The sequence below is a fragment of the Marmota flaviventris genome, chromosome 16, assembly GCF_047511675.1.
Source record: "Marmota flaviventris isolate mMarFla1 chromosome 16, mMarFla1.hap1, whole genome shotgun sequence".
In the NCBI taxonomy this organism is placed as follows: domain Eukaryota; kingdom Metazoa; phylum Chordata; class Mammalia; order Rodentia; family Sciuridae; genus Marmota; species Marmota flaviventris.
Genome location: NC_092513.1, coordinates 43,686,817 through 43,701,128, shown reverse-complemented (window position 1 = coordinate 43,701,128; position 14,312 = coordinate 43,686,817).

Here is a 14,312-nt window from a genome sequence, read left to right as displayed (position 1 = left end):
TCTTGAAAGCCTTGATGTCTGCCTTTAGACTGTTATTATCTCTGGCAAATATGCTGGTTTCAGTGCTACAAAGCTCATAAAACTAAGTGTGAAGGGGGCATTTCTAATGCTTCATTTTACTGCCATCATGCCCTTCTCTCTGATTCTGCCATATTCATCACCTTGGCAGTAGAGTAAATGGGCTGTCATGGGGCTTCTGGGTATTTCCTTAAGCTTCTGCCTAGAGTTCTTTGTGTGGAAGGTAGGTGATCAATACTGGACCTAAGGAACAACTAATCTAATTTCTGTCTCAATAGATTTACCTACTCCGGACATTTTATATAAATTAAATCATGTGTTCTTTGTGGCTGGCTTCTTTCACTTGGTATATGTTTTCAGGATTTATCCATGTTATAGCTTATATTGGTACTTCATTCGTTTTAATGTGAATAATATTACATTTTAGGGATATTTAACATTTTATCTTCTCAGTTTATGACTAATTGGGTTGTTTCCACTTTGGGTTATTAAAAATAATACTCCTCTTGATGCACACATCCAAGCATTGATATGGCCGTGTTTTGTGTGTTTGCAAATCCTTTCAGTGTATATTCGTGGGAGTCTAATTGTAGGGCTCATGAGATAACTCCATGTTTTAACATTTGAGAAATTGAAAATCTGATTCCAAACTAGCCGCAATGTTTCAAATTCTCAACAGCAATGTACAAGGATTCCAATTTCTCCATTTTATTGGCATGTGTTATTGTTTATTTTTCTGATGATAGGCATCCTACTGCATGGATATAAAGTGATAACTCACTGTGATCTTGGTTTTCATTTCCTAATGACCAACAGTGTGGAGCATCATTAGTGAATATGTTTGTCCTCTTCTGAGAAATATCTATTCAGGTACTTTTCCCATTTTTAAAATTGGGTGATTTATCATTTAATTTTGAATTGTGAAATGTCTTTATTTTGGATACAACTAACTCCCTTAACAGATAAATGATTTGCAGTTGGACAAGATTTTAAACATTAATAAGCACAATCTCCATCTTGTATAAATGAAACTAAGAACCAAAGGCATTAAAAGATCTATTCTAGATCTCTTCTAAACATACAACATGCTGTTTTATGTTTTAGGCAGAAATAGAAGTAAGTCCAGATCTTACTTACTACTCTGGGATAATTTAACAAAAAACAAAAGAAATGAGAAAGTACATATAGACGACTGGGTGTAGTCAGTGATATAGTGTTTCCTTAGCATGTTGTGGGGCCCTGGGTTTGGTCCCCAATAAAGAATAAGGAGAAGGAAAAAGTATATCTTCTGACTTGGTTATTCCTTGACTTCAGCTCAGCACTAAACCTCCTCATTAAGGAACACAAATGTCTAGCTCTACTGGGACCCACATTAGGAATCACAGAAGAACTTTAACTTTATTTAATCTTTCTGACTAAAGAAGTCTTTTCTACCTAAATAATATCAAACAGCATTTTCCAAGGTCTTTCTTCTTGACTTCTACTCAGCAAGAGAGTCATACTTAGAAGGAAAATACGTACAAAATATTCTATTATTAATGAAGATTGTACTCAATGTATAGGACCAAATAAGAAGTGTTAAAAACCACAGGAGTGCTGTTGGTTTCCTTTATAGGTATTAAGAAATACTGTGTCATTAAATATATGTGATAGCCTAGTTTGAAAAATATTAGAAATTAAAATGGGGCTTCTCAAGAGGGATTTCTTTCTGGAAAGGTCAGCTATAAAAGAAGGGGTGGGGAGGATTTCTTACTCCCAAGATCACCAAAATAACATAATTTACTTGCCTTGATGCCCATGTGTGAAGTTTTATGATGTTCACCACTAAGTGTAACAAATGTAGTTAGAAAGCAATAAGCAGAAATGCATCAGAAACAATCATATAGGTAATAATAACACAGAAAATTGGAATTTTTTTGCCCTTTTCCAAATACATATTTTTCTTTGTTTTTAGGTCAGTCACTTAAGGGTGGATAGTAAATGGCTTTTTAAAAGTATGCTTCATTGAATATATATAACAGAGGTCTTTAAAATATCATTTTTTCCAGAAAATGAATAGTCTGCTATTCCCATATAATATGCAATAATGTCTTTGACAAATGTTTCTCATTGTATATACCTAATTGCCCTCTTCATGTATCTACTTTTAAGAATAGAATATAATGAAATCTTTTTTTGTTGTTGTTGTTTTCAAAAAATTTAAAAGGTCCTTTATTTCTCTGGACTATTGTTGTAAATGACTTGGGCATCAATTGAAGAGATAGCTAGGAAACATTCTCATTTTAATATCAGGGGTACATATTTGCAGATGAAAGAATTTGATAATGGATTTATAGGAAGAGTCTGAGAGCTTCAAGCACATAACAGATCCTATTCTCACTGGCTGAATTTTTTTTTTTTTTAATCACAAAGGAATGACCATACAGAACATGTTTCTATGTCTTGCAGTTACAACACGATAACTTGAAGACATCGCTGTGATGACCATAGCGGCGTGGTCATGCCAGACTCCTGGGATTCCTTTACAAGACCCTAGGATCTAAGAAGAGTTTTCATCCAAATGATTCACTGTTCTGGTCTCTCTCTTTTTCTCTCCTACTCATGTGTTTCAGGTCATGGCTTGTGATTACTGTTCTTAAAGATGCTAATAGCTATTCCTGCATTTCACCTCTTGCAGGCAGCATTTGGAGAGAGCAGATGAACTTACTTGCAGACCAATTTGGTCCCATATTTTGCATGAAGGGAGGGATTAAATGGAGAGTTCTTTACCATGGCAAAGAAATATGTTGAGTTTCTGCCGAGACTTTTTTTTTTTTTTTTTTTTTTTTTAAGGTATGGGAGGAAACTGGACTTTTCTCTGATTAACCCATGGACTAGCAAGAGAAAGCAAAAGAGAAAAAAATGTGTACTGAGGCAGGAAAGGAGCTCTGAAATGTGCTGATAGGCTAGGGCTGTGAAAAAGACAGCAGCCAGACACCCCACCTTTGATAGGGTGTGGCTGACAGGACTTCAGGAGCAAAGTTGTGAACAGCTGAGTTCTGAGTTTTGCTCTTTTGTTAATTTCCTTTTGAAAAGCTCAAGTATTTTCTGAACTTTTAAGTACAAACACCCAGAATGGATGGGGCAGAAGGGAATAAAAGGTGGGTCTTTGTAGGTGGGACAATGGGCACCATAGGAAGTCATGAAATGCAGGCAGCAATCAGAAGGCCACAGGAAGGATTGGAAGAAGATGCTGGAATGGCAATCTACAGTGGGTGGTAACAAGCGACCCTTAGCTTGCAGTAAGCACAGCTTTAGCATACATTAAAATTCTTACAGGAGGGCATGGAATTTCATCACTGCTAAAGATAGTTACACATTCTTAAAGGAAAACTCTTTAAAGAAAAAAAAAAGTAGACAGAAAAGTCTAAGGAAAGAGATTGTTTATAAATTCTGGATTTCCAGTGTAAATTGGAAGTGAGCAGGTCTTCTACATACTTTAATGCAACCGGGTAATGGCTTCATTTTAAAATGCAGTGGGGAAAAATAAATAAAAAAGAAAGACGAAATAAATGGCTCCGATCCCGTTATCTGAATTTTCTGATCTCTATTTTTGTAGATTGATCTTTTTTCTTGGGATGATGACTTATCCTGAGGTATTTAAGAGTGCCTCACAGGTAGATCAGCAACTCTCAAGCAGGTGGCCGCATGGCACAGAATTTTCTTTGGCTGAAGGAGAAGGACTTTCTTTTAGGTTGAATAGACTTCATAGTCAGCAATCTTAGAATTATATTAGAAGATAATTTCTTGCTGACTAAACAAATCACTGCACAATGTAAGTCAGACACCTTCTCTGGGATTAAAGCAGCTCTGGCTGCTCTAAATATAAAAAGCGAATGTGACCTTTCGACACTGACCATGACAATGGATGAACAGCTTTGTGCAGTATTTGCAGCTCACAGCACAAGGAGTTGGCTGGGCTCTGCTGAATCATTTGCTGCATGCCATGCATCTCAAAAAAAAAAAAAAAAAAAAAAAAAAAAATGAAAGGGTCTCCCTTCAGTTGTTTCTGTAGCTATCAAAGAAAACAGGTCAGATGAATTATTGATAGCTTTTGGATCAGCGACGTGCCACTGGAATGACAAATGGTAAGCACAGTGCGACTGTCATATTCCTTATCCCCCAAATACACTTCACAAATTCCTCCCACTTGGCTTTGCTTATAGGAACTCTCTATCTCAAAGGCTTTTCTTCCCTTACAAGGACCTCACACAATTTTCCAACATCCATTAATTCTGTTGTGGCTCATAGACCTGTTTGTAGGGTCAGCTAGACCTGGAAGCCTTTTCCAAATAGTCATATGCATGATCATATGCATGATAAGTCTCTACCATCTCAGCACCATTTTCTAGAACTTCTATTATTTACATCATTACAAATTACTTAAAATTTATAAAGATCCCAGAATAGTTTTTGAAATGTTCTGTTTATCTCCGCTGTTCAACCTCAAGTATCATTGAGTTTAAGATCAAAGCCTTCATAACATTTTCAGTTCCCTCTCCACATCTTTCCCTGTTGTCATTCAGGATAGGCTCCCATAACCACATGCCACACGATCATGGCTGATCGAGAATCGTTTCTTCTATCAATTTTTTCTTTTCTTGTTGTCTACCATAGTGCCATGCACACAGGAGGAGGAGTATTTAAAACACCCACTTACTACAGCTTCCATTTTCATTGCACCACTGATTGCTAAGAAGTGTTGGACTAAACATTGTCATAGGTCATTATTATAGAAAGGTCCTTTTCTTGAATTGATACTACCCATGAGATGGAACAACTATTGTGTAATGTGAAAATGGACAATCAGTGCTGCCCATTGTGCCATGAATAGTGCTCTTTCTCAGACACAAACTGTGTTTCAACTGCATATTCCAATTTCAGTTATATATTTCTTTGACATTTATCTTCAGGTTCTCAAACTTGGTCTTTTGGGTCTAATTTCAGAAGCCATTATAAAAATCATACTACAAGTTCTAGGACAGCAGACCAATGGTAGTGTTAGACTTAATTAGATTGATAAGAACCTCTTTAAGAAGCTCCTCTTACGGATTCTAGGAGCCCTAGGAGTATCTTCATTTATTTTTAGTTAAGTGCTAAGATTCATTAGCCTGAATGGGTGTCAAAAATTCTGCCATACCACATTTCTGCCAGTAAGCTGAACGGCAGATCCTTTAAAATATGTGGCTAGCAAAAAAATCATGGGAGGTAGGAATGTCTGTTTCATAGAGTTGAATCCCCGTTCCCCGTGCCCAATTTGAACTTAATATTTTATAAAATAATTGGGAGAAGAGAATTGGTACAGACTTTAAGACACTTCTGTTCTATAATTCTTTATGGACTGACCTTTTCTTTGTGCCACCTTTTAAGAAACTAATTTTAGTTGTACATACACATAGATTTAGTAAGTAAGACAAAAAATTATGTTACATGCATAATTCATTTGACAGAGATCTAGATCATTTACACCTAAGGGGGGAAAACACAAAATAAAATACAAAATAAAATCACAACAACAAAGCAAAACACCCAAATACTATGAAATTTATTGGTTTTATGCCAGAGTTTTTTTTAATGATAAAATCTGTGTAGAGTGCAGTTTAGTTTTATAAAAAATAAAACTGTGGATTTATCAACTGCAGGGCAATTATGAAGTCTGATAGTCTCTGGCATAAATATCCGATTAGGAGGATCCTTGGTACTTTTGTGCTTGTTCCAGCCTCTGACACAGTTGAAAGAACCATTCTGCCCCATAAATGTTTCTTCAAGTGTACATCCCTTTGTCCTCAGATAACATTACTTGGCTTTCCTAATTGTGTGTTCTTGGCAATGCTGTCTCTTCAAGAATGCACTTCCAACGCCCAGCTAACAGGATTGGATGCCTTGGTATTTGGGGTAGCATTTTAAACCTACTCCCTGCTGTATTCTGTAGCTTTGGGTCTTTAGAGGCACATGTGTAGATACATAATTGAATAATGGCACTGCACCCTGTTTTCCTACAGACTGTAGCATATCACAAAATTTCCTAAATTCATATTTTCAGTTATTTGCTATAAAGACATACAGATTCACTTTATTGCACTCTTATTAACTACCCCCTACCATGTCTTTGGCACTTAAAAACCTGCTTAGCAAAAGAAGAATTGCATCCATACACATAAACTCTTGCATACTGGGGAGTTTCTAAATATAAAATTTAGGTATTTTTTTTATGTTCGTCTTATAAAACTACCCAAACGTGGTGAAACAGTCTTTGAAATGCAACATGGCAGATGGGTTGAAAACTTTACTAGCATGATGGATGGGTCCTGTATTTATTCCTCTGTGAATGGCTGCTGATCATAATCACTTTTATAGCTTGACTGCAACAAAAAGGATTATTTCTTTTGTCCTGGAATGTCAGGATGAACATATTTGTTCAGAGGATGAAGGGGACCAAATTAGACCAAGCTACTGGGGTATAATAAATTCACAGCAATCACAAGCCAATGTTCTTTAATTCTTAAGACACTATCAATTTTAAATATTCTGATCCTCTCATAGTTAGCTCGCTTATCCTTTTGTCCTTATTGAATTAACTGCCTTTTCTTTTACATTGTCTCCTGAGGGGACCTCATTTTAAATCTTTTCAGTTTAATTCCATTAATTGGCATATTGTCTGGTCTCATGTTCTCCTCCTGGGTCTTGAACTTATGTTCCCCTCAGTTCTTAAACTCCTTAGCTGTATTTTGCAGCTTTGAATGACAACTTGCTCCATCTCTAGACAAAGCATGTGCATTCTTATCTTTCACTTTCAGGCTAATGTTTAACAATGAATTCACAATCCTGACAGTTTATCAGCCCATTAAATAAACCCTCGTATAGAGTTCCTTGATTTTAAAGCCATCATACTGAAATCCAGGAAAATTGGTTCGCTAATTTGAGCATAATTTAAGAGCTAACAATTCTAAATTATGGTAAGTGGATCAAAAGTAGGTATATTTGTCTTTGTAGGTCCGCTTGCCTAGAAATGAGGCAGAGCTAGGTCACACTGCCTTGGGCTTATATTTTATCCTCATGAGTTATTAGCTAGTAACTTTAGAAGGATTATATATGTCTCTAATCCTCAATATTCTCCTCTCTATAATGGGATTGATAATAAAACTTCATTCCAAAGCATAAAGATATAATGAAGATATAATGGGATAATCCTTACTGAATGTTCAATACAATATCTGGCATGTGGCAAATAATCAATGCTCACTCTCATTATCATAGTTCTTATTAACATTTCATCACGTCTATTGGCAGAGTATTCTAACCTCCCCACAAAGCGCATTTATTATGGTTTGGATATAAGGTGTCTTCCAAAAGCTTCTGTTAATGCAGGAATATTCAGAGGAGAAATATTAGATTATAAGAGCTATAACCTAGTCAGCCCATCCTAGTTAGAGTGGACTGACTGAATGGTTACTGTAGCAGGTGAGGCATGGCTGGGGGCAGTGGGTCACTGGAGGTGAGCCCTGGAAATGTTCATCTCTCCTGAGGCTCCTTCCCTTCCGTTCGGCTTCCTGGCTGCTTTGAGCAGAATAGCTCTCCTTGGCTGCACCCTTCTACCATGATTTTCTGCCTCATATTGAGCCCAGAACAATGGAGTCAGCCAACCATGGACTGAGACCCTGAAACTGTGAGCCCCAAATAAACTTTTCTTCCTCTAAGTTATTCTTGTCAGGTATTTTGCTCAGTGTGATGAAAAGCTAACTCTAACAACATGTAAGTGTCATCTTCAAACCAGGCAGAATGTCATGTCAGGAGGTAGGCTCTGTATATGCTTGTCACATGCTTGATTTGAGCATTGTAGTCATCCTTCCCTTTAATTAAACTGCAACCCAGACACCATATCATACCTCTCTGCAAACCCAGGATCAGCACAATGCCTCCTTCTCACAGAAAAGGTGGCATAACCATCTATTATCAACAATAAGTGTATGAGAAATCAGATTTTGTTTTCAACTTGTTTTTAAAGACGAGGTTAAATCTAGAAGCATATGGCAGATTATGACCAATATATATAAGCAGGAACATGGAACTAATTAACTGAGGAATGTTTAGGGACGGAAGAAATGAGATGAATTTATCTTTAGGCCAGTCTTGAGTATCTATAGATGATAAGAAGAGTAATTAAGTGATCAACACAAATCATAATGCCAATTTTCACAAAATTCAATTTAATAACTAGATGATCCCATTGCATTCAATTATCGAATACTTTCAAAAAGAATTTGGAACATAATTTAATACATAATTTAAATAACAATTAACCCATGAAAGAGATGGATACCCAGCCCAGAGATAATTGCCAAGCACTTCTAATAATATTATAAAACAGGATGTAAAGATGTATTTCATCATTTAAACTATAAAAATGGTTCTAAAGGATAATATTCTTAAAGAGTTTAATGCCTGGAGAGATAAAATTCTCAAGGAGGATTCCAAGCTCACTCAACTTCTGAGGGAATTTCTGGTGGAGACATAGGACAAAACAAGATTGATAAGACTGTTAAACCATCCAAGTATTCCCTGAATTTGAAAATTCAGAAGTAAGGTTAGTTTGGTTTCTCAGGGGCTTTCTCTCTCCACCTCCATTTCTGCTCATTAATACATTGTATCAGCCTAGAGACAACTAACTTGAAAATGAACTCCAAGTTTCATATAATCCACTAAAAAAATAACATTTTTGATATTATGAATATACCTTCTTGAGGGTAACTACATTCTGGCCCTAGAAGTTCATTTCTTGCAACTTTGAATGACAAAACAACGGATGTAGAAACAATCTTACTCTAGGAAAAAAAAAAAAACAAACAAACAGCAATTTCATAGTGTTATTTCACAAAGTGAAGCAACAGAGCTAATGAAATTAGGGAGAAAGACACAATCCTAAAGTGGCTGAGTAACTTGATTTTATCCCATGGCCATGCTCAAACCCAGGAGCCATCTTACTGTTATAAACTAGGGCACCCTGTAGGAATACTAAGGACAGACAAGAAAATCCTCTACCATGGCTCTGAAGAAAACCTTGAAGTACAGGCATTAGAAATGCCAGACCAGGACTGTTACCTCCAGAAATGAGAAAAAAGAAAATAGCAGGCAGAAGTTTGAGAATTACAAGATGATATATTTTGTCTTCATTATCTGACATTCTGGCTTCTACTTGCTCCACTCTGTTAGTGATACTCTCATTTGAGTTTTTAATTTGGTTTATAGTTTCCTTCATTTCTAGAATTATTGTTTGATTTTTTAATAATCTCTATCTCCTGATAAAGATGCTTAATTTCTTCTTTTATCTGTTTATGTAATTCATTTTGAATGTGTTCTTTCACTGTTTGAATTTGCTGTCTCATATCCTCTTTAAGGTTCCATTCCATCTGTCTAAGGTATTCCTTGAGTTCTTTATTTGACCATTTTTCTGATGCCTCTAGGTCCTCCTGAATATTTAGGCTGTCCTGCATTGTTTGTACTCCTTTTCTTCCTTGCTTTTTCATGCTGCTCATGTTACTTCTTGTTCTGTTTGACTGCAGAGTTACTGTTTACTCCTATAAATTTATTTGATGCTTGGGAGGAAAGGTATTAGAAGGGAAGGGAAGAAGTCACTGTCAACGCCGGTTTCAATGGAGTTATCTCCTCCGCCGCATTCTGGTGATGTCAGTTCTCTGCCATGGTGGTATCCCATGCAAAAGGCGATAGTTCGTTCCCTTTGCCAGGTGACCAATGCAACGGGTGGGTCCTGACTGGCTCTCCCAAGCCCGGTTTCAATCCTGTGGCCACTGCCTATGAAGGCTCGGTTGGCATTAACCTCCATAGGATCAGAAGGGTCCAGTTGTTTCAGCAGGATCATTTAGTGCTGAGTCACAGCAGTTTGTCTGCTAGAAGGAGGCGAACGGGAGCTTGAATTCAGCCGATCCGGGCTCTGTGTGTGTTCTGAGAGGCCCAGACTGTTCGCCCCTGATCCACGTCAGCTCAGCATTGCCTAGTGATCCTGAGCAAACAGCATTTAGATGGTTTGCGACTCCCTATGCCCGCGCAGCTGAAGAGGTCAGAGACTTGATCTCTCTGTGCCCACCGCCATGTTGCAGATCTCCAAAGTTTGAGAATTAAAAAAGAAAAAAAATCACTGAAGCAAAAATTATAAGCATTGGGATTCTGTTTAAATTCATGTAACAAAAATACAAATAGCATCTTCACTAAATAGGAAGAAATGTTTATTTTTCACATACACAGAGAGGGCTAGAGATAGGAAGTGGGAAGTCTAGTCATAAGTTGGCGTGGTGGTCCCACAGCATTATTAAGACCAAGATTTCTGCACTGGACCCTTAATGAGTATCTTTATCTGCTTCTGGACCCTTAATTAAGAGCATCTTTCATCTTCATGAATGCAAGATGTCTGCTATATCCCCACGCTGACCCTCCAGCTGTGAAAAGAGTGGAAGAACAAAGAAAAAGGACAAACTGCATTAAGCATCCCTCCCCACTTAATTATCACCCAGACTTCTATAAGATTTCTTGCATATTGTCCATCTCCTCTTCACCTTGGAAACTAAGTTGCATGAAGGTAGATTTTTTTTTCTCTTGCTCACTGATATCTAGCTATTAATACTGGATATAGAGTTAGTGCTCAGTAAGTATTTTTGAGTGAATAAAGGAATGAAGCAATGACTGTGATTGGAATGTAGTAATAAGCTTGCATGAAACCAACCCAGAAGTCAGGCACTTTGAAGCCCAGAGTACTCTTGATTGACAAGCTCTGCCTTCACTGCCTCCTAAGGATGTTGCCTTTTTCCAAGAAGTGGGTGTTTTCAGTCCCTGGATGCTTGGGACTACACTCAGTGAGATGGCATATTAAACACATGAAAATCTGTGCCTTTAAATACTAGCTCAGAAAAATTATTTTAAAACATGAGAGTTTTTAAGAGAATTCATATGGAGTGGGTGCTTCTAAGGAGGATTTCTGATTACAAAATCTCAAAAAGTAATTGTTCATTGGGTTAAAAACTCTTCTGAACTTGACCTTGCAGAAAAGGGCATATTTTAGACTATCTAATAAATAAATGTACCTGCATTTAAATTTTTTCTCTACAAAAATGTTAAAAGGAAAGGTTTCAAAACATAAATCCAGTGCCCGAGTGAATTAGCTGCAGTTTTATGATCAACAGTAAAAGCTGTCATCTGGTTTGTCAATTATACACAAACTAAAAGGTCTTTGAGGAGGTCTCCACACAGAGGACTTTAATGACTTACAAAAAGTCTACATCAGAATATGTGTCAAGGAACAGCTAATTAATAAGAGCCTGGTAAGGAAAGACTGACATTAATGTAAATTAATGGCATTATGGAGTATAGCAACAATCTGCAATTGAAGATTTACATAATCAGTCATTATAGTTCCCCTGTTGTCTCTGGGGTCAATAATGTGCAGTTTTAAGACATGCTAATACATATTTACTCATTAATCTACAATGCCTTCTAGGAGAGAGTCTGGGTCTCTGATTGAATTAATTCATATTTAAATTATAATAGCAGATAATTGCTTCACAGATTAGAAGAAAAATGCATGAACTCCAAAGATGTATACTAAATATAGGTCATTTATATAAGTCTTTGCTTTTCCAATTTATGTAGTAAGATAGCTTATGATCTACCAAAACATCATCATAATTAAAGGCTCCATTGAGGCAGGATCCCAGATCTGTATTTGCCTCAGATTGCCTGAAGAGACTGTGAAGGGTGTCTTTGGTGAGTGTGGAGGAGGCAGAGAATGGAGGTGGGAAGGAAGAGATGGATTTATTATCTTTTATTTGGTCATAAAATTACAGCAGAGTCTCAAAGCAAAATGCCAACGATGATGAGAACAAATTATTCCAGGTCCTAGGTATTCTCTATGACCCTTAATAGTGAAAAATCACTAAGTGATAATTATATTTGACACTTTGAAGTAAGTAGTCTAATTTTTTGCTTCTAAATTACCATAATATATTACAGAAATGAATTTAAAATGAAGCTTTCTACTGTGATATGGCCAATCATATTGACCTACTATTTATATAAATTTAATATTCCCTAAACTATATACTAACCAGAGATATTTGTTCCTAATTATTACAAGAGTAAATTTCCTGTATGCTACATAATATATTTTCCTAAATGTCAATGGGTTATTCTGATGGCCTTTACAGTCCAACCTGGAACATGAAAGATACATGGGTAACAGTGACTGTGTCATAGCCAGAATTACCTGTGCATACGTGAAAGCTAAGCACTGCTTCTTAATGCTAGAGATGGGGGTCACATTTTTGCTTTAAGATGCAAGTACAATAGCATATACTTTTCTCTTGGAAGCTAAACAAAATGTTTACACATTCCCAAATTGCTGTATCCTTTTGGACGAATGACCATTTTTGCTTTGCTGGGGTTGTCTGAGCCAACATGAGGGAATTTATCATCTTATGATTGAAATGCCTTTTAAACAGGCTGCAAGGCATTGCTGTCTTGGCATTTGGCTGTACCAACACTTCATTTAGGGATGAGCATTAATCTCTCATTTGCATGGACACTGACTTCTCTCCTCAAATGACATTAATAGTCATTATAAATCCACTTTTTACTTGCTAGCACTATGCCAAGATGGAATGCTATGGGAAAGCATTATATGGAAATTGCTTTGGACAGCCAGCCTATGCATGCAGTCAGCACCATTCTATGTACCTGCCAGTCAGAATTTGATATAAAAAAAAGTGGGACATAGAACACATGCACAAAAATTTTTTTAAAATCATAATTTTTGCATAAGTTAAGGAATGCCTGATGCATAAAAAATAAAGAGAGATGGATTCAATTGACTGTGATTGGAAAAGATGAGTCAATATTTTCCACTGTCTTCAAAGTTCAAAATCAAGCAAGATTTTTTTTGAGGAAATGAAAAAATAGGGTATAATGTGTAATCATAAATTATTCTTAGAAAAAAGAAGTGTGTGAGATCAACAGCAATAAGTAATTTTAACTTTTAAGTTTTATAAATTTGAGGGCTGTGCTCTAGATGAAATGGTTGCATTCTGTATTAATTAGCCCTTTTAAGTTGCAATAAGACATGTTGGGGTCAAGACTTTCATAAGAGACATGTAGAGAAGGTAGAAAACACGGTAATATTTGGGCCTATTCCCTAAATAGTCTTTTTTATATAGGCATTGAAAAAATATCACTAAAAATCAAACATCACACAAAAAATTCACCTGGTTGTAGGTCTAGTATGATTTTCCACAGTGGCCAATCTTCATGATAGTGTTCTTTATTCTTACAGGCTGAGGTTATTTCACTTTTGTTACTCTTTCATAGGATCGATCTTTCCTGAACACTCCCTCCCGGTCCCTGCACCGCACACACACACCTTTTTTTTTTTTCTTACAACATAAGGTGAAGATTGCTACACAGATAGCTCCTTCTTCCTAGAGAAGTGTCGTTTAAAATAATGAACACTGGGAATCTACAAAGAGATCTGGACCTTCATGAGAGACAATAACCTAAACTTTCTCAATTCCACCTGATGCTGGGTTAGAAACCACAAAAAGTCATATCTGATTTTAGCCCCTTGGCTAAGTCACACATACTTTACATTGGAAAATAATTAATCAGGCACAGATGTTTTTTCTTCTAGTCACCTATAACTAGAAATCAGAAGAAATTTGAATATAGAAATGTTATGATCCACAAATTAATGCTTTTTCATTCCTGCTAAATTAAGTTTTCAGAACAAAAAGAACAACAAACCAGAACATTCCTAAAATCTAATGTCAATACTGCCATTCTATACATGTAGAAAGTCTTTGTATAGATATGCTTATGAATCCCTAGTCTCTTCATTTATAAAATTAAAATATAATTTTCCCTTTTTCAAGGATGCATATGAAAAATTCCATCCTACCTCCTCTACTTACCTCCCACTATTAACTAATGGTTGGGATGAGATTTTTAACTCAGGTGTTCTTTGATTTCAAAACCCAAGTTCTAGGCTCCTGTCCTTCTGGAAAACTCTCTCTTCTAGTTTTATGAGGTAATAAATAGTATATTGATATATTAGAATTTTAAAAAAGACTTACAGAAATATGAATCTCAACAATTTGAAGCTATTAACTTGATGAATGATGTATAATGATAGAACATGAATTGTATAGCACCTGTTCATAATTTCCTGAATAATTGGACAGCTCATTCATTATCTTGGT